The sequence below is a fragment of the Podarcis cretensis genome (assembly GCF_951804945.1).
Source record: "Podarcis cretensis genome assembly, chromosome: 1".
Lineage (NCBI taxonomy): Eukaryota > Metazoa > Chordata > Lepidosauria > Squamata > Lacertidae > Podarcis > Podarcis cretensis.
Genome location: NC_137170.1, coordinates 7,597,452 through 7,609,801, shown reverse-complemented (window position 1 = coordinate 7,609,801; position 12,350 = coordinate 7,597,452). Strand labels below are relative to the sequence as shown.

General features: G+C 45.1%; 1 protein-coding gene across 1 annotated transcript in view; it reads left to right on the top strand.

The window, feature by feature from the left end:
- Positions 1-12,350, top strand: part of TMEM260 (transmembrane protein 260) — a 62,529-nt gene that overhangs the window by 17,739 nt on the left and 32,440 nt on the right. The gene's annotated exons all lie outside the window — the stretch shown is intronic.

The following is a 12,350-nucleotide window of genomic DNA, read 5'->3' as shown; positions in this document are numbered from 1 at the left end:
TCAGGAGTTTTGCAGTTTGAGGACAGCGCTTTCCTGCCACGTTAATGGGCCTTGCACACCAAAGGCAGACATAGATCGCAACCTCCAGCGCGGAACATTTGTACAGCCAGCTCTGACAATAAGCCACAGAAGTGTTCCACTCCAGCAATGTTTGCAGGATGTTGTACACTGTGATGTTGCGCTGTCACTGTGGGTTGCAGACCACATGTACCTCAGCTGTCGTTTACATGCATTCGCTCACCCCGTGATAAACTCTTTTTTTTTTAAAAAAAGTGAAATTAAGTCTAAATGACACTCTGTAGAACAGCCACAGAAATGCTTGAAGTCCCTTTGGGACAGTCTTGCTTTTTAAATTTATTTTAAGTGCCTAAAGAGTTTGCGTTTTGCTTCTCTACCCAAAGAGATTCAGGAAATAGTTACAGCAGCTTTTCCTGACCTGGTACCTTGCAGATGTTTTGGAATGCAACTCCCATCAGTCCCAAACATCTGGCCGTGCACCAGGTTGCAGAATTCCAAGGTATATCATTTCAGGGTAGTGGGAGTGGGTGCCACTGAGTTCCTGATGCCCCACGAGGAGTTTCCAAATACGATATCAACCCCCTATATTTGCATGGGGTAGAGTGACCTTTAAAAAAGTCTTCCGGGATTTCTTTTGGGTGGCGGGGCTCAGAAACAAGAAAAATATATATCTCAAATACCTTCTGTAACCCAATAGGTGCTTGCAAATATACGAAAAGTCTGTCGCTTTTCTTTTTGCTTTTTAAGGCAGCAAATAATTAATGAAGTGCAGATCCTCCAGGGAACAACGGCAGTTCAAGTGGCAAATCTGTTTCCCCCCTCAGACAATAGGCACCCTTCAGAAAGAAGCAGACCATCTCTATGGTAATCTGGAGCCGAGAGCGGCCTATTGATTTGGCAGAAGAAGACATTATACAGTGTCAGTTGGGGTTGTTAACAATTTCATTTGTTGCCTGACCTGAACTTAACCTTCTGGAAACCTTTTTCCTTCCGTGTGCATATAAGCGCACGGAGGCTGTTTGCAGCGCTGACAGTTGAGTACAGTAAAGAATCGTCGCTTGGCTTCTCGCTGGCATTTTTTGTTGTTTGTTTTTTGTGTGTTGTTTTAATTTGGTTCTGTTGTTTTATAACCAACCAACCATCTCTCCCCCCCCCCCATCATCACTTTCCACAATTTCCTCTCTATATATGCTATGTAAATCAGTTCTTTTAACAGATTCTGGTCCTTTGTCCAGCGTTGTGTTTTGAGGCATCTTCCCCAAGTTTTCCTCTTCGTTTTCGGGTCAAGATAGTTTCATTTTAATGCTTAATTGAAGGAGGCTTTTTGATTCGTACAATAGTTTCATTCATTCCCACTTAAGAGGACATTGTTCTACATGCGGGATTAGTGTTAACTGTATTCTGACACTTTGTTCTTCTAATCATGGTTTGAATTCTGCCAGGTATTTAGGACTCCCCCCCCCCCACTTTTTATGTGAATGAAAAAAACAACCGCCTTCCAGTTTCCATCTATACTTCTTGCCTGAAATAGGAATTCCCTCCCAGAAAAATCTCTTTTAGTCATCTCCTGAATTTTTATCACTTCAATTTCTGCGTGAGCAGATTTGATATGAAAACCTCTGTTTTTAACAGCTGTTACTGATTAGGTTTAAAACGACTCAGCTCCTGAATTTTCCATCTTTTAACTTTTTGGTGTTTTTTTAATGCCAGTTAAATTTTTTAAGATATCCTTTCGACAGAATTGGTTTGCGTGGGTGTGCTGGTTCCCCACCCCCTTTTCCTTTTGAGGAGGGGGGAACTTTTTATGTTTTGTATGCTAAAGTTTCAGCCCTTTCAAAACAAATGTTGCAACGGTTGCTGAATAGAATCCATATGCATTCATTCTCTCGTTTATTTTATTTATTTATTTATTTATTTATTTATTAAAAAATATTTTTATTTATTTGTCAGGAAGTGCAAACAACGAAAATAAAGTAAGCGAGGAATCAGAAATGTAAAACATAAAGTGGAAGGGGAAAAGTACAAAATAATAGCACATCTCCAAAAGAATAATTAAAGTATTGACTCATACCAGGATTCCCTTTGCAAATAATGAATAAGTGGAAAAACAAAAGTGTTAATCTACCTGTGAGTTCCAACATCATTGAAAGCAAAAATTCTATAGAATCTTAGATGAGCCATAATATTTGCTTATTCTTCCTCCTAAGTGAAATTCTTGCATTCTTTCCGTTAAGCAGGGATGGAGTTATAGGGTGTTTAGCAATACTCATTTTAGCACTTGTGAAATGTGCTGCATTGCACATGGAGGAAGAAAGGGAAAAAAGCAGAAATCTGCAGACCTGGGATGTAATTCTTTTACAAAATGCCTCTTCCTAAGGTTTTGCAACTGTACTGGAGAATGTTGCGTTCTCCCAAGACTGCCGAAAAGAAATAAATTCACATTAACCAGCATTCCCAAAGTGGAAAGTTATAATTCATTCCATCCATATTTGAAAGGATGGGTGTTAGGCTATAAGGCCACCCTCATGTTTGTTTTGCCTGTGTGTGTATTCAGAGAAACACAGGAGAGGACAAGAGCATAAATTAAAAGCAAACGTTAACTTTTTGCTTGTGTGTGTGAAGGGGGAAAGCACTACAGAATTCTCTCTTGTTGATATTATGGCAGGACACGTTTACATTTTTTTCTAGGTAGAAATACATAGTGAGAGGAAGCTTTGCCCCTTTTCCCTTAATTTTTAGCTTTCATTCTTGGCGTGTGGAAACTCTTGAAGCGAAAGCCACGACATATTGGCTCATCTAAAATAAAAGCAAGGCGTCCGCAGGGCAGCTGAGAAGCCACATCGATTTGCCTGCCTGTTTGCACCCGCAGCCGAAAGTCACAGAACAGCACTGACATTTCCCCCCCCCCTTACCCTGAAGTGAAAGGAATCTTAAATATGCCGTGGAGGGGGCGAGGGGGCGGCGGCGAAGGTGGCTTCTCCAAAGTTAAGCCAGAACTGTGGAAATCAGAAGGTAAATTTGGTTTCAAGTCACAGTCTGCTAAAGCGAAAGGCTAGCTCTTTGCTGCGAGTTTGCAATGCACCCATTTTGCAGCTCTCGGATGCTGAGTTTAAATGGGGCGAGTTGACTCACAGTTTGGATTTATATTCCCTTTCCCACCCGCCTCTCGATCTTTTATAAATGTGGCTCGTTTGAGGAATTGTGCGGCTTTCTTCGCCAAATTGGAGGGTGCTTGCCTTTGTTTAACCATGCAGTTTTGACTCCTTCCTTCTATGGCCTGGTGAGGCCGCTGTATCAATTCCCCCCAATCCCGAAAGAATCCTTACCTGCCTACTGTCAGGCAAATTAATTGATCAGATTTTCCACCTGCTCGGGTGTCTCCCTTGCTTTCATATGCCAGCCTGGAGCAAATGGAGACTTTACTCTTTAAGCCCAGAGCTTATTCTCTTCAAACATTGTATCTCTGACCATCATCCCATTCAGCGACGAGCAGAAAATTAAAACGCCGCGCTTTGAAAAGGGAGTGCGGAATCTTCCGATTTAAGGTATATTTGGGTACATTTCTCCCAGATTAGACTATTCCCCTTTGTCTGCGGTTCTTGCAAGGCTCTTTATAATTTCGGGAGCAGCTAATACTTAAGTAACAAGTAGCTTCTAAGTTTTAGCAAAGTGGGGGTGTGGAATAATAGGCTGTAGAAAGCTCTTGTATTAATTTCCCTTTTAGGAGACTATCTACCATGACCCCTTGGCTAATTGATCTCTCTCTCTCTCTCTCTCTCTCTCTCTCTCTCTCACACACACACACACACAGAGAGATATCCCCCCCCCTCACTTGCAGCAAAGTTGCATTGAATTAGACTTTATAGGGACCTTAACTGATTTCCCTCATTTGCATTTGCTTAAAAATTTTTTTTAGCAGGTGCTGGGTTTTTTTTTGGTTAGACTCAAGGATCCATGCTTCATTTTTGGGAGCCGGGGGGGGGGGTGGAAAGAAAAAAGCAGGCCAGCGCACCCCCTCCCACCCTTAATTTTCTCCCCCCCCCAAAAAAGGAGTCTTTCGTGACAGCTAGTCAGAGTTAGAATTAGTTCAAGGAAATGTTCATAAAGCGCTGCCTGGCCTAATCCTCTTGATATCGCCAGGTATCCTCCTGTTCACGGGTTAATTGCTTTAAAAGCGGAGGCAGTATTCTGAACGGTGGGCTGCTTCACCTTTTCACAGCTGTTCCCATTGAGTGACAACTAAATCCCATGTGTAAGATGGGGAAGAGCTCAATCTCCAATTGGGAGAAAATTTATGTAAACCGCAATCCCTTCAGAATGTGCGGAAGTCATAGACTTTCTTGATTTACTCTGCTTTTCCAAGAAAGCTCCATTGTCCCCGTCCCTAAGTCCCATCAACCCTTTGTAGCCGAATATCACAGCCGAGGCAGATAGCTTGAAATATATAAATGCTATCATAGCTCTGATTAATAGCACCGCTTATGAGTCAGGTCTGATAACGCGGCTGCTCTCCACTCAATTTCAGATACCGCTAATGGAATCTGTCTTCTGCAATTGTAATGTTAGAAGGTCTAATTTGCTATGGAGCTTGGATCTGTCACCAGTAGGGGATTGCGGGGTCAGAAGGGAGCTGGCAGGTTTTTGCCCTGAAGCTTGTATCTCTCACTTTGAAAGGCGCAGCCCCCCGCCTGTTAGTGAGCTGATAGGCCCCTCTGTGGGGTTTATGCCACTTCACACAATAGAGGAGGGCTTCCTAGCCTGCCTTCATAATTGTGAAGCGAGCTCATATTTCCACAGCCCTCTCTGCTGCATAATTTCTAATAAGTGGGCTCTTTTTTTTTTTTTAACAAATGTCAGATTATGAAAAGTTTCCTCAATTACAAAAAAACTTATAAAACATTTAAATTGCTTAAATCTGTTTCCTGCAGAGTTTCCTCTTTTATTTTTCTCCCTCCCCCCCTCCAGCCTCCCTCCCTCCTTCCTATTCCATACCCCTAACTTTCCATTCCACCACTTGGCATCCGGGCATCTCTGCTTAAACTACACCGGTTGAAGCTGTAATAAAGTGCAGGTTGGTTTTTTATTTATTTAAAAAAAGTATGTATATAGAGAGATTTTTTGGAAAAAAGTGTGATTGGGTCGTAACGTCAGCCCTGGCTGCCTTAAGGAGATAGCCGCCCACCGTAGAGTTAGGTGCAACTTCTAATGACACCATTTTTGCAACTTCTGGAGGAAAGTGCCCTTTGGAGTGTGTTTGCACTGTGTGGCTGCTTTCACGTAATACTTCTCATGCTAGAGAAATCGTAGGAGCTCCGCCGTCTTCAAACTTTCCACAGAACTGTCACTCCAAAGCAAGTGTTTTCTAATCACTGGACCTGCTGAACTTTCACCAGGTTTCATTGGTAGAATTGGAAAAGAGGGAGAGACTTGATCTGTTCTAAATAGGATCAAGCCTTTGATTGGGGCACCAGAAATCCTCCTTTGTAACCCGCCCAAACCTAGACAGCATCTTAAAAAGCAGAGACATCACCTTGCCAACAAAGATCCGTATAGTTAAAGCCATGGTCTTCCCAGTAGTGATGTATGGAAGTGAAAGCTGGACCATCAAGAAGGCTGATCGCCAAAGAATGGATGCTTTTGAATTATGGTGCTGGAGGAGACTCTGGAGAGTCCTATGGACTGCAAGAAGATCAAACCTATCTATTCTGAAGGAAATCAGCCCTGAGTGCTCACTGGAAGGACAGATCCTGAAGCTGAGGCTCCAGTACTTTGGCCACCTCAGGAGAAGAGAAGACTCCCTGGAAAAGACCCTGATGTTGGGAAAGATTGAGGGCACAAGGAGAAGGGGACGACAGAGGACGAGATGGTTGGATGGTGTTCTCGAAGCTACCAGCATGAGTTTGACCAAACTGCGGGAGGCAGTAGAAGACAGGAGTGCCTGGTGTGGTCTGGTCCATGGGGTCGGACACGACTAAAAGACTCAACATCAACAACAACAACAACAACAACAACCACCCATTACTTCCCCATGTAAATAGGTGAGGCTGTGGTGACGGCAACTGCCCACAATTCTCAGCCAAGTTTCCATAGTTAGCACAAGAGGTTGGATGGTCATCTATCATGGATGCTTTGGTTGAAATTCCTGCATTCCAGGGAGTTGGACTGCAGGACCCTCAGGGTCCCTTCCAGCTCTATAAAGCTGCGATTCTGTAAGCTTCTGGATCGTGTCCTCGTTCAGTTAGCCTTTGTCAGGTAATGCATTAATTAAGTTAATACTGCAGTGCGCGCGCGCACACACACACACACACACACACTGGGCTGCCTCTGAAGTTGGTTTGGAAACTTCAACTGGTGCAGAATTCCATGGCCTGGTTGCTCACCAACACAAGATGGCTTGAGCACTAAACCTGGCCCGACTGCCCTGGCTGCTAGTTAGTTTCTGGGCCCAATACAAAGTGCTGTTTTTGACCTATAAAGCCTTAAACAGCGCAGAACTCCAGGGACCACCTCTCCCCGTATGAACATACCCAGACTCTGCAATCATCACCTGAGGCCCTTCTTTGTGTGCCTCCTCCGTGAGAGGCCTGGAGGGTGGCAGCATGAGAACGGGGCCTTTTCTGCGGTGGCTCCCCGTTTGTGGAACGCTCCCCCAGGGAGGTTCACCTGGTGCTTCCATTACATATCTTTAGGTGCCAGGCAAAAACATCCCTCTGTAACCTAGCCTTTGGCCTTTAACTATCTGTGGCCTTTTAGAAGTGGGTGGGATATTTAGACCTCTTGGTCTAATGCAGGGTTCCCCAAACTCCAGCTGTTTTTGGACTACAGTTCCCATTATCCCTGACCACTGCTTCTGCTAGCTAGGCATCTTAAAGGGGCTAGATCCCAAGATCTGACCTAAAGTTTCAGGTTTTCAGTTGCCTTAGGGCAGCCTTTCTCAACCTGTGGGTCCCCAGATGTTGAACTACAACTCCCATCACCCCAAGCTAGCAAGGCCAGAGCTCAGGGATGATGGGAGTTGTAGTCCAACAACATCTGGGGACCCACAGGCTGAGAACCACTGCCTTAGGGTCTCCAAAGGGAGGAGTTGAAAACCCAGGAGAGGAATCACTAATGGGAGGGAAGGCTGCTTTCCCTCAGGGATAATTCCCAGACTTATTTCTTATTCTGAAATGTAAATTGCCCTCTGACATGCTGTCACCAGTGAATGATCAGTGCTTGGGTGACCAGTTCACCAGCCGCCTTCTCCTCCTGCCCCCGGTGCCCCAATCCAAAAGGGTTCTAAGCTGGTCCTACGTAAAGTGGACAGGAGGCATATTTTGGCCTGTCACACACCGTGCATTTAAAATGCACTTAAAGCACATTGCTCCCCTCCCCCCCCCCAAGAATCCTGGGAACTGTAGTTCGTTACAGCTGCTGGGGATTGTAGTGCTGTGAGGAACAACCAACAGTTCCCAGCAATCTCTGGGGTGAGGAGAGGTGCTTTAAGTGTATGGCGTGTACAAGGCTTTTTGAGAAAGCAAAATCTGGCAGGGAAAACCTCGCAGAGGAGTATTGCATCATTGCCCTGTCATCCCAGTCGCCCCTTCTGGGTAATGTCAAAGTTCAGTGGGTGAAGTGCTCCTTCTCTTCCTCCTCCAGCTTCCTGCCTGGCTTTCCATCACCAAGGCAGCATCAGGTGTGTGTTTTGTACCTTTCTGACACCAGTCGTCAGTATACCATGGAATCATAGAATCATAGAATCATAGAGTTGGAAGAGACCACAAGGGCCATCGAGTCCAACCCCCTGCCAAGCAGGAAACACCATCAGAGCACTCCTGACATATGGTTGTCAAGCCTCTGCTTAAAGACCTCCAAAGAAGGAGACTCCACCACACTCCTTGGCAGCAAATTCCACTGTCGAACAGCTCTTACTGTCAGGAAGTTCTTCCTAATGTTTAGGTGGAATCTTCTTTCTTGTAGTTTGGAGCCATTGCTCCGTGTCCGCTTCTCTGGAGCAGCAGAAAACAACCTTTCTCCCTCCTCTATGTGACATCCTTTTATATATTTGAACATGGCTATCATATTACCCCTTAACCTCCTCTTCTCCAGGCTAAACATGCCCAGCTCCCTTAGCTGTTCCTCATAAGGACTGTAGTGTAGTGGCAGAGGACACACACCTGGCATTCAGAAAGCCCCCGCCATCTCCAGGTGAAAGGCTCCAGTAGCACACCTCTGGCTGAAACCCTGGGGAGTTGCTGCCAGCCAGTGCAGGCTCTACTGAGCTAGATAGTCTGACTCCGTGTGCATCAGTGTGTTATGGTCCTTCTCAGCCCCACAAACAATAAAACAATAAAGTTTTTGCTCATTTGCCTTCAGGCCACACCCTGGGATTTACCACGAGGGAGCCTGTTTGAGAATCGTAGAATTGTAGAGCGGGAATCGCAGCTAAAAGAAGCCCTGAGAGATGGCCGTCCAACCTCTGCTTAGAAACCTCCAAGAAGAAGAAGAAGAAGAAGAAGAGGAGGAGGAGGAGGAGTTTGGATTTGATATCCCGCTTTATCACTCCCTTTAAGGAGTCTCAAAGCGACTAACAATCTCCTTTCCCTTCCTCCCCCACAACAAACACTCTGTGAGGTGAGTGGGGCTGAGAGACTTCAGAGAAGTGTGACTGGCCCAAGGTCACCCAGCAGCTGCATGTGGAGGAGCGGGGAAGTGAACCCGGTTCACCAGATTACGAGTCCACCGCTTTTAACCACTACACCACCTTCCACTGTTGGACAGCTCTCACCATCAGAAAGTTCTTCCTGACATTGAGTCGGCATCTCCTTCCTTGTCATTTGAATCCATTAGCTTGGGTCCTACATTCTTCTGGAGCAGGAAAAAACACCTTCCATGTGGCGTTGTTGTTTGTGTCCATCTGTTTCGAGAGACAGCGGAGTTCACCTCCGGGGCTGAAGTCACACTGCTGGAGAATCCAGCACCTGCTGTGGTTGAAGTAACTCATAACTGCTGCCTCCTGTATTGTTTCTGCTGCATTAGTGACCTCCCCATGGCACAAGCCTAGGCAGTGTGTATGGAGGTGCTGGGCTGCCCCCAGACGACAAGACCCTCCCCCCTGTCAGCCTCACTGATGTGGTCCAAAGGAAAGCAGAGCAATATGCTTGGCACCAGCTTGGCTGCAGGAGTTGCTGGAAGGAGACATACTAAGTGCCACATCCAACTGCCTTAGGGAGTCCACTCCAGATTTGTGTAGGGTTTACTTTACAAGGTTGTAAAGACTGCGGAGCCCCTTCATGGATCACTGCCTCGCCATGGCGAAGGGGCTTGAATAACTCAGAGAAGCTATGAGCTATGCCGTGCAGGGCCACCCAAGATGGACAGGTCATAGTGGAGAGTTTTGACCAAACGTGATCCACCTGGAGGAGGAACCGGTAAGCCACTCCAGTATCCTTGCCAAGAAAACTCCATGGACAAAGACAACAGCCATATAAAAGTTATGACGCTGGAAGATGAGCCCCTCAGGTCGGAAGGCGTACAACATGCTACTGAGGAAGAGCAGAGGACAAGTCCAAGTAGATTCAGAGATGATGAAGCAGCTGGGTGAAAGCCGAAAGGACGCTCAGTTGCGGATATGCCTGGAAGCGAAAGGAAAGTCCAATGCTGTAAAGAAAAATATTGCATAGGAACATGGAATGTAAGAACCATGAACCTTGGTAAGTTGGATGTGGTCAAAAATGAGATGGCAAGAATATTGACATCCTGGGCATCAGTGAACTAAAATGGACGGGAATGGGCGAATTCAGTTCGGATGTCCATCATATCTACTACTGTGGGCAAGAATCCCATAAAAGAAATGGAGTGGCCCTCATAGTCAACAAAAGAGTGGCAAAATCTGTACTGGGATGCAATCTCAAAAATGATAGAATGATCTTGATACAAATCCAAGGCAGACCTTTTAACATCACAGTAATCCAAGTTTATGCACCAACCACTGGTGCTGAAGAAACTGAAATTGACCAATTCTATGAAGACTTACCTTATAGAAATGACACCAAAGAAGGATGTTCTTCTCATTATAGGGGATTGGAATGCTAAAGTAGGGAGTAAAGAGATAAAAAGAACAACTGGCAAGTTTGGCCTTGGAGTTCAGAATGAAGCAGGGCAAAGGCTAATAGAGTTCTGCAAAGAGAACAAGTTGGTCATCACAAACACTCTTTTCCAACAACACTAGAGACGACTCTACACATGGACATCACCAGATGGGCAGCATCGAAATCAGATTGATTATATTCTCTGCAGTCAAAGATGGAGAAGCTCTATACAGTCAGCAAAAACAAGACCTGGAGCTGACTGTGGCTCAGATCATCAGCTTCTTATAGCAAAATTCAAGCTTAAACTGAAGAAAGTAGGAAAAACCACTGGGCCGGTAAGATACAATTTAAGTCAAATCCCTTATGAATACGCAGTGGAAGTGAGAAACAGGTTTAAGGAATTAGATTTGGTGGACAGAGTGCCTGAAGAACTATGGGTGGAGGCTCGTAACATTATACAGGAGGCAGCAACTAAAACCATCCCAATTAAAAGGAAATGCAAGAAAGCAAAGTGGCTGTCCAACGAAGCCTTACAAATAGCGGGGGAGAGAAGGCAAGCAAAATGCGAGGGAGATAGTAAAAGATACAGGAAATTGAATGCAGATTTCCAAAGAATAGCAAGGAGAGACAAGAAGGCCTTCTTAAACGAGCAATGCAAAGAAATAGAGGAAAACAATAGAATGGGAAAAACCAGAGATCTGTTCAAGAAAATTGGAGATATGAAAGGAACATTTCGTACAAAGATTGCCATAATAAAAGACAATAGTGGAAAGGACCTAACAGAAGCAGAAGACATCAAGAAGAGGTGGCAAGAATACACAGAGGAACTATACCAGAAAGAAATGAATGTCTCGTACACCCCAGGTAGTGTGGTTGCTGACCTTGAGCCAGACATCCTGGAGAGTGAAGTCAAATGGGCCTTAGAAAGCACTGCTAATAACAAGGCCAGTGGAAGTGATGATATTCCAGCTGAACTATTTAAAATTTTAAAAGATGATGCTGTTGAGGTGCTACATTCAATATGCCAGCAAATTTGGAAAACTCAGCAGTGGCCAGAGGATTGGAGAAGATCAGTCTACATCCCAATCCCAAAGAGGGGCAGTGCCAAAGAATGTTCCAACTACCGCACAAGTGCACTCATTTCGCACGCTAGCAAAGTTATGCTTAAAATTCTACAAGGCAGGCTTAAGCAATATGTGGACCAAGAACTCCCAGAAGTGCAAGCTGGATTTTGAAGGGGCAGAGGAACCAGAGACCAAATTGCAAACATGTGTTGGATTATGGAGAAAGCTAGAGAGTTCCAGAAAGACATCTACTTCTGCTTCATTGACTATGCAAAAGCCTTTGACTGTGTCGACCACAGCAAACTATGGCAAGTTCTTAAAGAAATGGGAGTGCCTGATCACCTCATCTGCCTCCTGAGAAATCTCTATGTGGGACAAGAAGCCACAGTTAGAACTGGATATGGAACAACTGATTGGTTCAAAATTGGGAAAGGAGTACGACAAGGCTGTATATTGTCTCCCTGCTTATTTAACTTATATGCAGAATTCATCATGCAAAAGGCTGGGCTGGATGAATCCCAAGGCGGAATTAAGATCGCCGGAAGAAATATCAACAACCTCAGATATGCAGATGACACAACCTTGATGGCAGAAAGTGAGGAGGAATTAAAGAACCTTTTAATGAGGGTGAAAGAGGAGAGCGCAAAATATGGTCTGAAGCTCAACATCAAAAAAACGAAGATCATGGCCACTGGGCCCATCACCTCCTGGCAAATAGAAGGGGAAGAAATGGAGGCAGTGAGAGATTTTACTTTCTTGGGCTCCATGATCACGGCAGATGGTGACAGCAGTCACGAAATTAAAAGACGCCTGCTTCTTGGGAGAAAGGCGATGGCAAACCTAGACAACATCTTAAAAAGCAGAGACATCACTTTACCAACAAAGGTCTGTATAGTAAAAGCCATGGTTTTCTCAGTAGTGATGTATGGAAGTGAGAGCTGGACCATAAAGAAGGCTGATCGCCGAAGAATTGATGCTTTTGAATTATGGCGCTGGGGGAGACTCTTGAGAGTCCCATGGACTGCAAGAAGATCAAACGTATCCATTCTTAAGAAAATCAGCCCTGAGTGCTCACTGGAAGGACAGATCCTGAAGCTGAGGCTCCAGTACTTTGGCCACCTCAGGAGAAGAGAAGACTCCCTGGAAAAGATCCTGATGTTGGGAAAGATTGAGGGCACAAGGAGAAGGGGACGACAGA